General features: G+C 38.8%; 1 protein-coding gene and 1 pseudogene across 2 annotated transcripts in view; one reads left to right on the top strand and one right to left on the bottom strand.

Annotated features, from left to right (window-relative positions):
- LOC149147053 (zinc finger transcription factor YY1-like) overlaps nucleotides 1–13608 on the bottom strand; it is a 261512-nt gene that overhangs the window by 49023 nt on the left and 198881 nt on the right. The window lies entirely within an intron of this gene.
- On the top strand, nucleotides 8437–10283 carry LOC149147055 (DEAD-box ATP-dependent RNA helicase 53, mitochondrial pseudogene; annotated as a pseudogene).

Below are 13608 nucleotides of genomic sequence, written 5' to 3' on the forward strand. Positions count from 1 at the left end.
ATGTTCATATCATTACCAATACTGATAAGTGATGGTCTTGCAAGATACAATTCACCTTCGAGCCACTGGTTCAATTAAATTGACATCGATCACTCTTCTTTCCTTGCATATACCACCTGTTTGCAATGCCTTGCATCAAGAAATTTTGGGAGCAGTAAAAGTTTCATTTGTTAGCTTTATCCTTTGTTAAAATGTGGGATACATAAGCGAACCAATGAGCTGCCTGTACAAGGTGGGATCTACCTCTTTGTCCTCTGATGCATCTATTTTATTCCAGTTGGTGACCATGGGAGTAGCCATGGGTTAGCAATCCTGCATTATGAATCTCTTTAGAATTTTTGTAGCGTACCTTCCTTGTCCAAGGAAGATCTCCCCATTCTTCTGCCAAACTTCCAACCCCAAAAAATAATGCATCAATCCCAAGTCCTTCATGTCGAATTCGACTTTAAGATTCTTCTTACAGTCCTGGATGAGCCTAGATGACCCAGTTAGGAACAAGTCATCTACATAGAGTGCCAGAATAAGTGGTTCATTTTCTACCAGTAAATAGTAGAGATTGGGATCAGTATCACTCTTGACAAATCCCAACTGCTACAAGTAACTATCAATCCGATCATACCATGCTCTAGGTGCCTGGTTGAGCCCGTACAGGGCTTTCTTTAACCTACAAACACGAGTTTTCTTCTCATGAGTCTCGAAGCCTTCAGGTTGTTCTATATACACCTCCTCTTCTATCACTCTGTTCAACAATGTTGTCTTGACATCCATTTGGTGAATCTCCAATCCCATTTGAGTTGTTAGGGATATAACAGATCTGATAGAGGCGTATCGAGCAACTGGGGCGAAGTTCTCTTCATAGTCTATTCCTTCTTTCTGAGGATACCCCTTTGCTACGAACCTTGCCTTCTACTTTTCTATGTTATCGTCTGCATCATGCTTGATCTTGTAGATCCATCATGATCCTACAACTGATCTATTTTCTGGTCTAGGTACTACTTCCCAGACGTCACTTGTCATGATGAAGTTGTACTCTTCCACCATGGCATCCACCCATACTTGGTGTTGAACAACTTCCTGAAAGCTAGAGGGTTCTTCAACCTGAGCTACCAGTGCTTGGTATCTATCTAGTTGTCTACGCTGCCTCTTCTCACCACTAGGAGCTCCAACAAACTCCTTTGTGTCGCTCAGTGTCTGTCGCACGTCTCTGCTTGTTCTACCACTGGTGGTGGGAGGCTCAACCAACTCTTCCTCCTGATCCTATCGTTCTGTCTGTTGAGAAGCATCCGCATTTCCTCCTTCTGAGGAGATACTAGTGTTGGTCACTGTACTCGACCTACATGTATGCTCTCCTACCTGTCCTTCTTGTTGCCCTTGTTCCTCTTGGACTAACGGAACATCTCCTGACTAATCTTTCGCAGGCATTTCACAAGATTTTCTGAAAGCTCTATCTTCCATGAACTTTGCATCTCATCTTACTACAATCAACCTGCTGCCAGGAATGTAGATTCTATATGCCTTTGATTCTTACTGTATCCTACAAGATAGCCCTTCTCTGCAGTCTGATCCAGTTTCCTATGCTTCTCATCTAAAATGTGGCAATAAGCCACGCTTCTAAATATCTTGAGATGACTGACTTCTGACTTCTTCCCTGTGAACACTCCTCCGCAATGCTCTATGAGGAGTTCTATTCTGGATATATACTGTCGTGTTGCAAGCTTATGCCCATAGATACTTAGGTAGATCCTGATCATACAACATGGCTTTGGCTGCCCCAACAATAGTTCCACTCTTCCGTTCTGCCACTCCATTCTGCTCCGGATTATATGGAGTTGTCCACTCCCTTTTGATGCTCTCCTTTGCGCTGAAATCTGTGAAGTCTTTGTCTATATATTCTCCACCATTATCTGAACACAATACCTTTATCTTTTTCCCTGTCATATTTTCAACAAGAGCCTTAAATTCTCATAAATGATAAAAGACCTCATCCTTGGTCTTTAAGAAATAGATCCAGGTTTCTCTAGAGTGATCATCGATAAAATTGACGAAGTATTCGCTACCACGAAGAGCCCTTTTGGTTATAGGACCGCAAATATCTGAGTGTATTAATCCAAATACACACTCTACTTTATTGTTTCTGCTGGAAAAAGTTGCTTTAGCGTACTTTTCTAGCACAAATCCTTTACACAAGTCAACATGTTCATTACTAAGGACTGGTACCCCTGTAACAATCTCTCTGAGCATCCTCAGTGCTCCATGGTGTAAGTGCCCCATTCGCTTGTGCCATAATTCATTTCGCTCCTTCTCACCATTGTTGCCTATTAGCGCCATTGGCGATTTGAGCTGAAACCTACACAACTTGTTGCTTCGAACTCCAATTTTTTTTCTTCTTCCAGCTTGGATGCTTAACGTATACTTTCTTCCCAATGAAGTATACATCATATCCCTTGTCTTGTAACTGGGACACTCAAATTGAATTCATTCATAATCCTAGCACATGCAAAACATTGGTGGCTCAGATGTTGGTCCATGCTTCTGTCTAAAAAGCTATGGTGCATCTCCCTACTGGAGTACATTTCGTTCTGTTTCCCATAGTTATTTGGAAGTCCATTTGGTCTTCTTGATAGCTCAAGAAATGTTCTTGTACTCCAGTCATATGAGATGAAGCCCCACTATCAATGTACCAAACATCCGCTGATGCTGAATTAGCTAGGCATACAAATTCTTTATCTAATTTGGTAGATAAATCTAGGACACTTTGGGTATCCATATTGTGCCAATTTCTGACGCTAACCTATCCCAGCAACTGCTGTAAGAAAATTGCGTCCCACTGAGATAATTGTCCTCGCTGAACCTTCTGTTGTGTTGTCCCTTCTACCACTAATAAAATTTCGATTGGAAAAGACTTACCTCTCTATCGACTCACTTAGAAAGGGTTTTCCCACAAAATCCAGTCTCATTGGCTTAAACTGTGCAATCTTCTAGGGGACCCGAACTTCTGCCCCTGTAGGAATTTCAAATTCCCTTCTCTTCACAACGTTGGATCCTTCGGCTTCTCTCTGCTGCTCCCTTGTTGCTTTCATACCATGTGAAAATTTCTAAATAGAAATCCTACTGTAGTGATTAATATTATTTCTTCTACTTATTACCTCATAAATAAGTTATCTACTGCATTCTTACGGCAAATATCGAAATATATTCTACTGCAACCTTCACAATTAAACCATTGCAGAAAGTAAATGTAAGTAAAAACACTGGCACAAATACAATCACAATGACAGTTATTTTTTGACAACTGTCCCCGGAAAAACCCAATGTGGGAAAATTGGTGCAGCAGATGATGGTTTTATTATTCTTCAGCAAAATCTTCATGTACAAATTACACCCAGCAGTATAGAACAAGGCTTTCTGAGAAAAATTTACCGACGTTCCTGAACAAGTATCTAACCCGAGAGAGAAGTTCCTTCACCCTTTGCGTCTCTCTCGCTTGCCCAGTGTCACTTTGTATGGCTCCTGGATTGGCCTGCATAGTGCCTATATCACCCAAGCCAACATTGCCTCTCCCATCATCAATGTACCCAGCGTTGTCCTTTTACTGCTTTGTGTCTTCGTTCCTGTCTCCCTAGCTAATGTTGGACCCTCTTTGTCTCTCCTCCACCTGTAACTCTGCCTCTGAATCGATTTTCACTTGCCGAACTTCAAGCAGTGAGAAAATCGATTTTACTCAAGCAACTTAGTATTTGCTTGGTGTGTTCTCCAAGTGTCCATCAAACCTCCTCTTATAATCCTCTCGTTGATCAATCAACGGCCCAGATTAGATTCTAATCAATGGCTAGGATCATATTGACTTGATCTCCGCCTTCTTCTAGAAGTTTCACCCACAGTTTAGATTAATACCCATTAATTATTTTAATTTCCTAAGTTTAGACTTAGGGTCCCATTAAAAATAATTAATTATTTTAATAAAACTGTCTCCGGGTGGAATTTCCCAAAACGATTTATGGGTATTAGAGAATCCATGTGTCTAAGCCTCCCTGCAAATTTTGAGGCCTAGAGCACATCCGATGCTACCCCAAATCAACATAGTCGACCTCCTAAAAGGATAAGAAATGCCAGGTATGGCGAAAGTAATGTTGTAGAAAAACAAGATGACTTCTATCTTAGTTCCACTCTATCTATAGGCATCCTTCGGATACTTTGGATCATTGGTTAATTGATAGTAGAGCCTCAAGGCATTGTTGGAAATACAGAGACGAGGGGTGAATCAGTGTTTCTTTTCAATTGTAATTTTTACCAGTTAGATCACTTATAATTAGAACACAAAATGAACAATTATAGAATAAATAATTTTATTAATCAGATATATTGAGTACAATAACAGAGTAGGGCTCCAACCCTAGGTGAAGACACCAATCTTTAATCTCCCAGGCTCCAACCTATATTATGCCAGGCATCGACTTGGACTTCCCAAGGCTCCAACCTTGTCAATTTGAGGCACCAACCTCTAGGGCTCCAACCCTATCTCCGGTACAGGCTCCAACCTAGTCTCTTGAAGACTCCTATCCTCTAGAGCTCCAACCCTATCTTCCAAGGCACCAACCTTGTCTCTATGAGACTCCAACCCTCAAGCTTCAATTTGTCAAGATAAGTTTGATGATTCTTCACAGCTCCCAATATGTTCTTCAATGAGCCCTATCAATCTCTTCAACAATGCCTTCTCCAAATCACTTCATCAATGACAACCTTGTCTTCTCAGAAGGTGCCACCACTGCTCATGTCACCCAAACATTTTCTCCAAGGTCACCTCATGATGACTTCAGTGCATCATGGTCTCCAAGGGTGTCTTCAAGATCAGTTCAGGCTTCTCAACAAGATGTATTCAATGGTTCTTCAATACTTCTTTAAGGTCTCCAAAGAAAATCTTCCAAGAAATTTCACAACTTTAAAAGATTCTCTACACAAGGTCTTCAGTCATCCAAGTTTCTCATAAGACTTCAAGTCTCCTACAACAAGAAATTCCAACAATTGCTCCTTAAGTCTTCTTTCAAAAGAATCACTAGGCTACTCCAAAAGGTGTCCAATAGTCTGCTCTAAAGATGTTAGTGGGCTGCTCCAAAAAATGTCATTAGGCTGCTCAAAAAAATGATTACAACTCTACTCCAAAATGTCTTCTTCAACAAGCCTGCAAAAGAATAAACAGCTCCTCTAGATTTTCTCTTCTATACTAAAATTTATGCTCCAACGTTGTCCTCAAAGCTGCTTTGAAACTGACTTTTAGTCTAATCCAAAACACCTCCAAAAATTTCTCAAAGACTGCTCCAAAATTTTGCTAACCCCAAGAATTGCTTTAGATTCACTTCAAGATGTTGGGAATCATGATTGTCGTTAGACTAAGACCCGCAGGTGTTAGTCAACGATCGCATCGCCAAAGATAAGGATCCACGAGAGGCAGTTAGTCCATGTCACGAAACACACGGGGAGCATTGGTTTATCTAATGTCCAACAATCTCCCCCCATCGTTAGTCGAGTGTGTATCGAACTCGTGACCTACGCTCTGATACCACTTGTTGCGAATCATGATTGTCGTTAGACCAAAACTCGGAGGTGTTAGTCAACGATCGCATCGCCAGAGATAAGGATCCACGAGAGGCGGTTAGTCCATGTCATGAAACACACGGGGAGTGTTGGTTTATCCAATGTCCAACACAAGAGCTACGCAATAAGTCTTCTCACAAGCACAAACTGATTTGTCACTTCACACAAGTCTGGATTTGTCACTGTTCCAAGGTTTACATGTCATAGATCCTCTGCCACAAGTCCAAGCACTATAAGTGGCGCAAGTCCGAAATTTTAGGAACATGTCCAAAATTTTAGGCACAAGTCCAATATTTTAGGAAAAGGTCTAGACCACATGTCTTAGCTGAGATGAGTGCCTTTTGTATCCTAGTTTGATTCCTTCCACAAATCTGCAAGTTTTTCCTTCTTTACTTGATCCAAAACATAAATAAAAACACTCTTCAAATTGTGCATCTATCTTCTTCCTCAGTCCCGAAAATGTTCTCTGAAATTTGCATCGAATTGATGATGAAAATGATGTGTTGGACGTCATATTTATACAGGTTTTGACTTATGATGAATAGACACCTCTGTTGGGTGAAGGGGTATGAGCCTGCACATGTCAACTCACCAAATGTAATAATTTTCTTAACTTAAAAATTCAATTTCTCCCAATCTAGGAGTTAGAAGACAAATAATAGCTCGTTGGAAAGAGGAAGAATTCCTCTACAAGATAGTCAAGGAACCATTGTAAAATGGTGTCTTTAAGAGGTCAAAAAAGTAATTTTCCTTATGACTGTTTGGAATTTTTAGTACAATCCTTGGGGTTATTTTGATTTTTCATGCATAAGGTCAATGGGACTAGAATGAGGGACAGAGTTTAGGGCTTCTTCATCAAGACCAAGGATATCATATTAGGGCTTCTTCATTAGGGCTTCAAGTGACCTTGATTCATATTATACATGAGGTTATCGCATCTTCGTATTTCGACAACAAGGTTAGTTCTAGGGCCTAGATCACTAGGATATTATGATTAATGGGCATCTAGGGCAACATAATGCATCACAAGAATTTGCCATCACAAACAATGCCATATTGACATCAATGACAACCTTCACTAACAATCTCCCCCTTGACAAATGGGGTGTTCTAACAACGTCTTCTTCCATCAAGTGCTCCCCCTATCATGCTTCTTCTTGTCATGTTGGTCGCCATGTTATCATGCTTTCCTTCTTCTGACAATGGGGTAGAAGAAAGATGTCTTAGTTTGCATTTCTTTCTCTGCCTACGCAAAGAGGAAGAATGATGTTTGTCCAAGCATACAGGGTCAAGGATCTAAGAAGGGATCCAAAGGAAGAGGCAAAGGAAGATGCTACAATTGCAACAAGTTCGGCCACTATGCTAGAGAGTGTCCTCACAAAAAGAATCCTCCAAGGGATGATAATAACAACAACAACAATTACAAAAGCAATGGCAATCCAAGGAACAACAAATATAACAACAGAGGAAAGAGAAATGCTCGAGATGGAAATAGTCAACCTCCCAAAAGGACAAGAAATGCCAGGTATGGTGAAAGTAATGTTGTAGAAAAACAAGATGAGTTATATCTTATTTCTGTTCTATATACTGCCACTCCTCCGGATACTTTCGATCATTGGTTAATTGATATTGGAGCCTCAAGGCATTTCACTAGATAAAAGGAGGCCCTCTCAAATTTAGTTGAAAAGAAAACTAATCTAAAGATTATACTTGGAGATAATGCCATCTACCCCGTGAAAGGGATAGAAATTGTCACTCTTCACTTGAATCATGGTCAAACCATACATCTACAAGAAGTCTTGTATGTGACAGATTTGAAGAAGAACTTGGTGTCTATTTCTACAATGGAAGACAAAGGCTTCAAGGTAGCATTCATTGACAGAAAGGCATATATTTGGCATAGAAACCCTGAAGATGCATTTACTCTTGGATTTAGGGTTGATGGTCTCTATCAAGTTGGTGGAAGTCCTTTGGGAGCTTTGGCAAGTGATACTTCTCTTCAATGTGAGCTATGGCACTGGATATTTTCCCACTTACATTACAAAGCCTTACCTTGGGTAAGGAAATGGTCACAGGGATGCCTGACTTTCACATGAACCATGAAGGAGTCTGTCAAGAATGTGCAGTTGGGAAACGACGATACATATATTATACAATCTTTGTGGATGAATTCTCACGCAAAACATGGATCTATTTCTTAAAAAGGAAGGATGAAGTGTTCAAATCGTTTCGTTCTTTCAAAGCATTGGTGGAGAATCAAACAAGGAAGAAGATCAAGACATCGAGGACCGATAGTGGAACCGAATATGAATCGAATGAATTCAACGACTTTTGCAAAGAGGTTGGCATTAAGAGGGAGATAATTGTTCCATACAATCCAGAGTAGAATGGTGTTGCTGAAAGAAAGAATCGAACAATTATGGAAGCCACCTATGCCATGATCTATGATCAAAGTCTCCAAAATTCTTATGGGGAGAAGCTACCAACATTGTTGTATATGTTCAAAATAGGAGCACTCTTCAAGTCTTGGATTTCAAGACACCCGAGGAAGTGTTCACTAGTAAGAACCCTGATGTTTCTCATTTTAGAATCTTTGGTTGTCCAATATACTTTCATGTGCCTAAAGAGAAAAGGAATAAGTTGGAAGTTTCTAGGAAGAAAGGTATATCCGTTGGATATAGTGAAAATTCAAAGGCATTTAGAATTTTTGTACTTGATCAAAGAGATGTGGAAGTAAGCAGAGATGTTACCTTTGATGAAGACATTGCCCTTGGGAAAGCCAAATATCTCCCCATCTCAAGAAAGGATGATGATAATGCTCCTAAAAAAAAAGAAGAACCCCCAATGGATGAGCCTATGCCCGATGTTGATGGCCCGATGGATCCTCTTGATCCACCACCTGGTGATTCCTCTACCTCGAGGAAAAGACCACTATGGCTTAAGGATACACTTCAAGATGCTGAAAAGCATACCGCTCCAAGAGGGACATTTCGTGAAAATAAGAAGTTGAATAGGTATCAAGGGTATTTGGCTGCCATGAGTACTATTATTCAAGATGAACCTTGCAAGTTCGAAGAACCCATAAAGCACCAAGTATGGAAAGATGCGATGAATGAGGAATATGAATCAATCATGATGAATGATATTTGGGAAGTGGTGCCGAGACCTAAGGACAGGTCAGTGGTCACTTCTAAATGAATCTACAAGATAAAACATGGAGTTGATGGAAGTTTTGTGCGGCAGCAATACATATGTCATGTATTGTGTCTACTATCTATGTGGGAAATGTTCCTTTAAAAGTCTTTTCTAGAAAATTACATCTAATTGTGGGTTTCGTTTCTATAACTTACCCAAAAAATGTATTGCTTTCGACAATCTTTGTATGTCAACCATTTGCCAAGTCCAATATATATCCACATCTGCAAACTTGTACACGTCATGTAACCACCCGTCCAAAGCTCATGGATCACCATGCAGTCCCATTAATGTCAAATGAAATGGGTGCCTCCAATGATATATGTATCATATATCGCACTCACCCACGTTACATATGGGATGTACAATTTTCATTTAAAAAAAGGGGATTTACATATACACGAGATTCAAGAAGATTACGGATGAGGAAAAGGTAATGTGTTTTTCCTCCGATGGCGTGGATTTATTCATATTGCTACATAATGATAATTTTATCAAGAAGTTAAACAGAGAATGGCATAGAAAAGAAAGTGGTGTTGAAACCAGCAATGCAAGGTCATGATATGATCGGTCATGCTAGGATAGGGATTGGAAAGACTCTCGCCTTTGGGATCCCAATCTTGAACAAAATCATTCAGCACAACTGTAAAATGGACGTGGATTATATCCCTTGGCACTTGTCTTGGGTCCAACATGGGTACTTGCACGCCAAGTTGATGAGAAATTCCAGGAATCTGCTCCAAGCTTATATATTCTTTGTTGCTATGGGGTTGTACCTATAATGAGCCAAATTGACATTTTGTGTTCTTAGAAAGGGTTTAGATGTTGTTGCCATAACACTTGGTCACCTTATTGATCTAATCAACAGTGGTGCATTAGTCTTATTAGAAGTACAGTTACTAGTTTTGGATGAAGCTGGCCAGATGTTGAATGTGGGTTTCAATGAAGATGTTGAGGTGATTATGGAAAGATTGTTGAAAAGCACTAGAGTATGCTTTCTCTATTACAATGTCTATCTGAGTACAGACGCTTTCGAAGAAATATTTAAATAATCCAGTTGTATCGATCTTGTTGGTAAATCATCTCAGAGGTTGGCAAAACGAATATCACTTTATTCTATTGTTGCATTCACCAATGGGAAACGCTCCATTCTTAACTTGTTGAAAACTAAAAATGTCAAAGGGGCAAATGTATAGTTTTCACTCAAACAAGGCGAGATGTGGATTGTTTGTCAATGGGCACTAGGTCAGGTACTTGCATGTGAACCCTTTCATGGTGATATCTCACAGAATAAGCGAGAGAGGACTCTTGTTGGCTTTCGTGAGGCGTGTTTTAATATGTTGGTTGCTACTGATGTAGTTGCACGTGGTCTTCACATTTCAAATGTGGATTTGGTTATTCATTATAAGCTTTCAACAAGTTCATGGAATTTTGTGCATAGATCAGGTCGTGCTAGTAGGACGGGCAATGTTATTCTTATTCATGTCAACCAATAGATTAGCCAAGTCAAGATAATTAAAAATGATACAGGTACCAAGTCTAAAGTGATGGCTCTAATCAAAGAGGACATTGTCGCTAAGAAATACGTGGACACTACATGATATTCTAAATATTAATCAAATTTTACCCTTAGATCTGTATATGAGCAGTGTAATAGTCCTGAGGAAGCCAGTCTTCTCTCTAATGAGGACCATGATTTTATAGCCAAGATCGACCTTGGAAACCCATGTAAGGTCGATGTGCATAGTTGAAGGTTCCCGATGATGGTCATCATCCTACATGGCCTATCATGAACACAAGTATTAAAACACGTTGATTTCATTCAAGCAGAGTTAAAAAGAAATTTGGAAACAATTTCCAAAGCGGTTAAAAGGAGCAACATAAATCTGCCACCAACGAATTTAACTTAACTGCCTGGCACATCCAACGATCCAAGTAGATCTTCAAGAATGATTTTCACTGTTGATCAACCTCAATAGATTAATAAAAGGATATAGCCTACTCTATAAAAAGGATTGCCCACTTTGACACCCAAGTGTTGCCCATTCACTGAGTGAGGGTTTTGCCGGTAGTGAGTTCGCTTTATTGCTTCTCCCATTTTTCTTTTGCATCGATGTTTTGCCGGCAGTTAACGTTTATTGTTGATTGCAGGGCTCTCCTTCAAGTTTTCCTTAAGACGTGAGGTAGTTCTCTTTGAACCAGCTGCATAGTGAAGGTATAAACTCTCTCTTCTGCAAAATTTCCACGTTAATATCCTTACCAATACTGATAAGTGATGGTCTTGCAAGATACAGTTCATCTTCGAGCCACCAATTCAATTAAATTAGCATCAATCACTCTTCTTTTCTTGCATATACCCCCTATTTGGAACAACTTCTATCAAGAAATTTTGGGAGCAATAAAAGTTTTGTTTGTTGGCTTTATCCTTCCCTCAATTGTCACAACATCTGTTGTCTAAGTGTTATCACTGATTTTAATATTTTTGTGAATGAATTATCGCACCAATTGTGCCTCTCTATGTACAATTTTACTTTCAAGTTTTATTCTTTATGCATAAACCCTAGCAACTAATGCAAATGCAAATTTATCTCACGTGCATTTAAAAAAATGAAAAATTTTCGAATAGAATAAGTTTAATACTCATACAATGCATGTAATCTATTTCATTGTGTAATCTCATGAGCGTAAATGGGTTTTGTGTGGCACCTTTCATTCTATTTCACCTTTTTCTTTTAAATCTTTGTATATATGTAGCATTGCGTTGGTTTGTGTTGACCATTGTATACAACTCTTGGAGGGAGTCTGTATTTATTGTTAGGGTTAGGATATGTAGCTAATTTTTGTTTTGTTTTGTTTGCTCACTTTCGTCGAAGTTGTAAGTTCCAAGATTGTTCCTCGAGGGCTACAACTTTGACAAAGACGAGGTTGTGTGCTCTTGGATCATTCTTTGCGAGCCACAATCCTCTAGACAGTGGATAGGGTCACGCTAGTCTTGTTGTGGACTTTGTCTTATCGATCCGACTTTAAACTGGGTCATGTTCCCATATCTTTGGACTAGCCAGCCTAAGGATTTGAGGTGTTGATGTGGTGTTGCAGCGACACCTAATAGTGAAAACACATCAACATACAACATTGATAACTATTGATGCTTAAAGTTGAAATACCCATAATGATATCACTAGAATAATGAAAATCAACTGACTTAGCACTAGAATTTGAATTAGATGAATTAGAATCATTGCTATGATTGTCAACATCCATGCCATGATTATCATTAGAAGAATGAAAAACATCATGATCGACATAGCCAACAAACTCAAGTGGGGAGAATCTGTAGAAGTACGAGAGTTGAAGAGGAAATTTCATCAAAGTTCACATGCTTGCACGCAGACACTTCATTGATCTTTGGATCATGTGACCTACAAGCCCTGCTTTACTCACTATCTGTCGAACAAATATGCATTTCTTAATCTTACGTTTAATCTTGCATCTTTTCTCTTCAGGTATTCATGCCCAACAAATACTACCAAATTCCTTAAAGAAGTAATTGTAGGCCTTATACCAATCGATTTTTCAAGTTCTACCAACATCCTTTACTACTCTAGTAGAAACCCTATTCAAAAGTTATGCAATGCATGCAACTACTTTTAGAATCCAAACCCTTTTAATGAACCATGCAAGTCATTTCTATCAAATCAATATCCATCCTTTCAGCTACCCCATTTTGTTATGGTATGAAAGGAGAAATTTGCCAATTTTATGTACTCGATACCCCATCTACTTGTTAAAATGTGCTATGGAGAATATATAAAGACAAGCTATAGAGTATGAATGAGAGATGTATTTAATCAACATACATTCAATTACATAAGGTGGTGTTGTGTGTGTGTGTGTGTGTCTATATATATATATATATATATATATATATATATATATATATATATATATTATGTTCCATTATTCCCATATATTAGCACTCTGTAATTTCCCTAGGCTGAAGAGAGAAACTCAGAGGTAACAACAAACCACTTGGAAGTTGGAATCTAGCCCTTCCAGCTTCAGAGAGGGCTCTCTCTCTCTGAAATAGTAAATCACTTAGATGTTAGGCTAGGTATGGTGTTCAGTGGGGTATAAGCTTTATAGGTTTGCTGGTAGGAAGGAAGACAGATCCATTGGGCATGGAGTCATGTCAAGTTGATTATTTTTCCAAAGATAGGATGAAGAGTGAAGGGGTCTTCTAGAGGGGCAAGGTAGGCATTCTTGGTGGTGAAATCAAATTAATTCACTATAGGAGGATGAGTATAAGAAACGTGGAAACAACACATAGAGCATCAAAACTATGGATGAATTCTAAATGTTGTTTTAAGAAAAAAGTTATGAACATAAATTATGTAAAAATAGATAATAAATAATAATCATAATAATATAAATATAATAATAAATAATAAGTAAATTAACTAATGGTTGTTAGTTAATAATGAAAGTGAAAAGGTACTTACCTAGCTATATATACAGGACCCTCCTTCTCATTTGTAATCATCCTACAACAATTCTTTATACAATATACAATTTACAATTACTATCCTATGATGGATGTCTTTGTCTATGAAGTATTTTAACTATTTCCACTGCACATACTACTTTTGGTCATTACATTGGTATCAAAGCCACGTTGGTTGATCACCAGGGCTTTGGCCATCAACCTCCCATCAACATTGTTGATGTTAAGATTGAAGCACCTCGATACACAACCTTGGAGTTTCTCCGTTCCTGATTCGTCAGAGGCCCTTGCCCATTAAAAAAACATAATAATAAATAAAT

This window comes from Pinus tabuliformis, chromosome 9 (assembly GCF_031772625.1).
Source record: "Pinus tabuliformis cultivar Carrire ecotype Pingquan chromosome 9, CPIR1, whole genome shotgun sequence".
Lineage (NCBI taxonomy): Eukaryota > Viridiplantae > Streptophyta > Pinopsida > Pinales > Pinaceae > Pinus > Pinus tabuliformis.